Source organism: Ailuropoda melanoleuca, chromosome 3, assembly GCF_002007445.2.
Source record: "Ailuropoda melanoleuca isolate Jingjing chromosome 3, ASM200744v2, whole genome shotgun sequence".
Lineage (NCBI taxonomy): Eukaryota > Metazoa > Chordata > Mammalia > Carnivora > Ursidae > Ailuropoda > Ailuropoda melanoleuca.
Window position 1 is genome coordinate 140,172,307 of NC_048220.1, and position 5,560 is coordinate 140,177,866.

General features: G+C 48.2%; 1 long non-coding RNA gene and 1 other non-coding gene across 2 annotated transcripts; both read right to left on the reverse strand.

Annotated features, from left to right (window-relative positions):
- Positions 1-2,407: 2,407 nt before the first annotated feature.
- On the reverse strand, positions 2,408-5,473 carry LOC109489535. The gene is made up of 2 exons (XR_004624351.1): positions 5,172-5,473; positions 2,408-2,758 (listed from the first exon to the last, which is right to left on the reverse strand). It is a non-coding gene; the product is annotated as an uncharacterized LOC109489535 (long non-coding RNA).
- Positions 2,858-2,927, reverse strand: LOC117801689. The gene has a single exon (XR_004624437.1). It is a non-coding gene; the product is annotated as a small nucleolar RNA SNORD123 (small nucleolar RNA).
- Positions 5,474-5,560: the final 87 nt, after the last annotated feature.

A 5,560-nucleotide genomic window follows, 5' to 3' on the forward strand; every position in this document is an offset into this window, starting at 1 on the left:
GAGGGCAGGAGGGAAGACAGCAGGGCTGGTGACGTGGAGATGAAGCTGCAGGGATGCCGGATCTGGAAGAGCCTTCTATCTTCTGTCAGTCAGGAATTGTATTCTCCTGATAAACCCTGAATAGAAACAATGATGGGTAAACTAAAGGGAAAGTGATTTATTTCTTTCTCATCTTGTGAAATCTGGGGATAGGCATTCCCAGGCTGAGATGGGGGCTCCCTATGGTCACTGGGGATTTAGGCTCTATTTTTTAGCTCTACTATCTTTGTCTCATGGCTTGAATTATCAAGGTTACCTTACAGTTCAAGATGGTGGCTGGAACTTCAGCCACCATAGTCAAGTTCCAGGCAGGAATCAGAAGTGAGAGGGAAGGGCAAGGAAGGTCATGCTGTTAGACGTTGGGTCCTTCTGTGCAACCTTTCTTGGAACTGCACTGACTTAAATCTTACTTGTCACAGCTAGGTTCCATGGTCTCACCTAGCTTCCATAATTTTTTTTTAAGTTAGCCATATTATAATTCAAATAAAATCAGGGCATCTGTGTTATCAAGGACAATGGGGATTGCTGTTTGGGGATGATCACTGCCCTGTATGCTATGGTCCAGGAGTGGCAGGGAAACCAGTACGAAGTGCTGGGATTTGGGGTGAGAGAAGTTGACATTCTGAATTAAGGCGACAGCAATGGGAATGAAGGGAAAGGTCTGAAATGAGATTTGACAGATGGGGGACAGGACCTTTGACAGCTCGTCTTCTCACTGATTTGCTTCAGGAGACACTTTGTCTATTGGCTTAATTTCACTTAATTTTCACTTAGTAGACATTCTTTTCATTGAACTCAAGGTTATTATGAGTTAATCTCCCTGGTAAATGATGGAATAAACAAAGGCAGACTAATTTGTATTTTATTCCTTAATCTACGTTGGACTAACATTATTTTTGAAAATACATTTCCAAAGGGACTTATTTTCCCCCAAAGCTCTATTTCCAAAGACTGAGCAATATAGAGGACATCGATTACAGTTCAGCCATTGTTTGCTTATAGACACTCAAGATATATATAAGGCCCAATGTCAGAAAATGACACGTAGGAAACCATATGGATGTTTATTTCCATGCCACAAACCAGCTGCATTTCCTGTAGGTATTCCAAAAATCTTTTCAACCTAGCATTTTTCCTCTCTCCATGCTATACTTATAAAAAGATGACATGAGGTGTTTTGAGCATTTTTTTTTCAGAAATTGGGTTGCTAGAAATTTAACCACAAAGAAAGGCAAAAACGCTTCCAGATTTCTAGACTACTTAGGTCTTCTGGATACATAGCTAAAGGAAAATGAAATGTCTTTAGTTAATAGGCCCTTAGATGAATTACTAAACTTTTCTAAGTGAAAAATAGGTGAGCACTTCTCGCTGATGTATGCCCTGGCTGTTGCATCCTTCAGTTTTGGCTCTGGCTCCTAGTGGGTGGGCTTTAAGCAGCTGCTCCCCTCGAATGTGGCTATGAGGTGTTTTTCTTTTCAATTTTTTAAAGATTTTACTTATTTATTTGAGAGACAGCAAGAGAGAGAGAAGGAACAGGGGGAGAGAGAGGGGCAGAGGGAGAAGCAGACTCCCCGCTGAGCAGGGAGCCCAATGCAGTGGGGGCTCGATCCCAGGACCCCGAGATCATGACCTGAGGCGAAGGCAGATGCTTAACTGGCTGAGCCACCCAGATGACTGCATGAGGTGTTTTTCACTTGTGGAATTAATTCAAGAGAGTTCAGGGGTGAGCAGAACTCACCTGGCTTGTGTGAGGGCTAGGTGGCTCCGTGTCAGCTTCCCTTATACAACTGCCATTGGCAAAGCACGTCTCTCTGAGCAGACATGGGAAGCTGGAAGCAGGTTCTGGATGGACTTGGGTGGAGTCAGACTCAGAGGAGGGGAGAGGAGTGCCTAGTGCACAGAAGAGCAGAGGGCTGGAGCGCAGGTGCACATGGAATTAACCCAGTCCTTCTGTTGAAGGCACCTGCACTTTGCCCCACGCCTGTTTGTGCTCACTGTTGGGTGTGCCAGAAGTATTTTCTCTCTCTTCTCTCTTAGTGTCCGGGCTGCTGTTTTTGAATAACGCTGGCCTGCTTACCTCGCCAGGGGAATGGGCAGCTACACTAAAGGGGGCGGTGAGCCTTTCTTGGGTAAAAGAACCCGCAAGAGCTTCTGGTAAAGCTCAAGCGACTTGAGTCGGGGCTGGAGGCTCCCTGAACTCTCCCCACTTGGTGATTCTTCATCTGCCAAAACTTAGGTTTGCATCACCTGTAACCATATTCACGGGTCTTTCGATAATAAAAATACACGAACAAAAAGCAGCCTAGGCAATTTTCATAAAATGGCACATCTTTTTATGGATATTTGGCCATCTCAAAACAAAAATGGATGGGGTTGTTGATCTAGCAGTTTTATTAATTCTTAAATGCCACAGATCTAAAAGGAGGAAAACCAGAGTAGAAGACCACTTGTAGCTGATGACTGTGATGTGTCCCCCGCTCATCTGTACGAAAATCTGGTTAAGATGTAAATGCCCAGAGGCTATGATTTCCAGACTGAGATTTTTCATGATGTCAATACAATCTCGTCCAGTCATTAAAGATCACAAATATCCAGGGTTCCCTCTGAGGGCACTCCTGACCTACAGCAGTGTCTTCACCTCCTCCGGGTATCCGTGGTGGTCTTTCCAGCCTCCTTTGGGCTCTGCTCCGATGAGCTGGCAGTGTCTCGAGCCATGTGGCTGGAATTCAATCAGAAGGGAGGGAGGGAAAGATGAGATAAAACTGGTTACTTATCGCGGAGACATAAGAAATCCCTCCTATCTCCACACAGAAATTAAGGTGAATCAGGAAATGGATGGCGTTTATCAAGTCACATGAATCAGCGACCCAGGGTTCATCCTTTTCACCACGTGTTTGGCTGGGTTTCTCGTTTTGTTTACATGCTGTGCCTGGCTCATCAGAAACCGTTCAGGGAGAGCTATAATTTTATCTTGAAAAGAAGAGAACTAAACAGTTTTGTTTTGAAATTATCACCTCCAGTTTTGCAATGTGATGAGAAGCAGCCGGATGTAGGAGGAAGTCCTTCAGCGAGGGATGACTTCTCAGGGGAAGAAAAAAAATCAGAAATTTCACTTGGGAAAAGGAAACATCTGTGGATTCTTTAAAATAATTTTATTTGTAAAGAGCCTCCTTCTGTGCCGGGCCCTGGAGAGGGTCTTATCTCACCTCCTATCTCCTTCATGCTAAGAGAAGACACACTAGTCCGCAGGTCGGTTCAAGCCCAGATGAAAAGACCAGCTTAGAAAAGTAAAGGACCTTTCCCCAGGTCACAAGGCGAAATCATGCCCTCAGTTTGGGTTCATTTCACTTTAAACTAAGGATGCGATCTCAGTTAGTATTTGGTTCCCTTCTCCCCATCTCATTCTTGTTATTAATTTGTTTGTAATTCATTATCAGGAAATATACAAATTTTAACAATGTTTCCTTAGAGCCTATAAATTGCCTGTAAAATTGACCCCTCTACCCCACATACGCATAAAGTTACATATTAAACATTATGCTATGATCCTTCCTGGGTTATGGTGTAGAAAGCTATTTTCTTCCCAACGCTTAAGTCTCAATGTGCCAAGAACTTTTTTTTTTTTTTTAAAGTGTACATGCCTTTAACCATAATGTTGAGGGGCAATGACAAGAATTAGCTAAACACATTTGGGTCCTAATTTCTGTCTCCCTTTTTCCTGGTGGCTGGAAGCTCCCCAGGTCAGCCCACTCACTCAAGGGCTGCAAGGTCAAGCGTAAAGCAGTGTTCTCCCTCCCCTTCCCCCAGCTCTCCAGGGGCAGAGCAGCCAGGCTAGACCTTGGCCAGCCTCCTCCTCCCCCGGGGAGGGGGGGTGTGTTCCTAGGCTCCTAGGCCGTTGTGCCACGTAGGCAGAAGGATCAATGGGAATGTCAAGAAGGAGCTAGTGTCCCGCGTGCCAGGCACAGAAGGAAGGAGTGTTAAGCTTTTCATTAAGGCTCTAGGAGACAGGCAGCTGCCCTGCACCAGCTGAGTGCCCCCCGCACAACCCAGGGAAGAATGCTTCTACAAAGAGGCCCTCCGCTGACATTTCCTCTGGATGTCTTACAGGAAATCCGAGTGAGGCCTTGAGGACCCACAGCAGCTCCATCACTAGTGAGAGAGAGAAGCTGGAGGCGTGGGGCGGGGCTTCGTCCCATGCAAACCTTCAGAAATGCTTTCATTTAATTCTTTTATATAAGAATATTTCATCTGGAAATATTCTATAAAGACTGTAAAGACAAATCAACATCACCTCGTATTTCTATTATCCTCCTCTTGGAGGCTATTGGATGAGCCATGACACCTTCCAGCCAGGGACCCGTTTTTTGTTTCACAGATGGGCTCAGTGGCACAGTGAGGGCACACTGGCCCTTCCCTATGTGACAAATCCCGAGAACCCGACACTGGAGCGGTTTTGTCAATGGGGGCCATAGGGGCACCCTGTGTCACTGCGGTAACAGAGGACAGCGGTGGGGGTGTTCGTGCTTTTTCTTATTCAAGGGGAAACTTTTAAAGCCACCCTCTGAGGCCCAGATAGAGAAAAAAAGGGCCTAGAGCTAGCGTTCCCCACCCCCATCCAGAAAGGGTCATGCGCAGCCCTTCAGGGTTCCAAAGGGAAGCTCTGCAACAAAGTATGAAATTCCAGGCGTCTTGAAAGGTACTCTGCTTTCCAATTATGAATCTCTTCACTTTAATACTTGCTCCATAAGGCCGCAAAGATCCGGCAAAAGTGCAACAAGTAACAGTCCAGAATTGGACAAGTTGACCCTGTCCGTCTGAGGGCTCCTTTCTGAACGCTCAGCTTGGCTACGTGGGGATCCCCTGACTTGCCTCCCTTGCTTGGTCGGATTTGTTCACTTCTTCTAACTTCTTTCCACTGAAATCCAGCCGAACTAGCCGGGAGATGCACCCTAAAATAGCTCCTCCAAGAACCCGAAGCAACTCTCTAGGTCTTTTAGGAGTTTCCAGCCCAGAGCACGCATGTGGATGTCACACAAAACGAACAAAATCACCAAGTCGGAGTCCGAGAGGCCCCGGCGGCCCCTGCCCACCCCCGCCACACGGCCAGATTCGGCCGGGGGACGCGCACGTACCTGGAGATGAGGCCGGCAGGGTGGGCGCGCCACGTCTTGGGGCTCGGCCCGCGCAGCCTCGGGCCCTTTATAGCCCGCCCTCTCCAACCCCCACCCCCAACAGCCACGTCTGAGCGGCCGGATGGGGGGGGGAGCCACAGAAGGTCTCTGCGAGGTGGGGGAGAGGGAGTCCCCGAAAGTCAACGCTCGGGCGCACTCGCACTAAAGAAGAAGGAGTGGGGCTCCTGGGGTGCAGGGGGCGCCCGGGCGCAGAGGGGGTCTAGTCCCGAGAAGGGCAGTGTCGGGGGCGGGGCCCAGGGAGGTCAGGCGCGGGGTGGGGCGCTCGGGTTTCACCCACGCTGGGAGGGGAGTAAGAGACGGGGTGGCGGAGGCGGGGCGGCGGAGGCGGG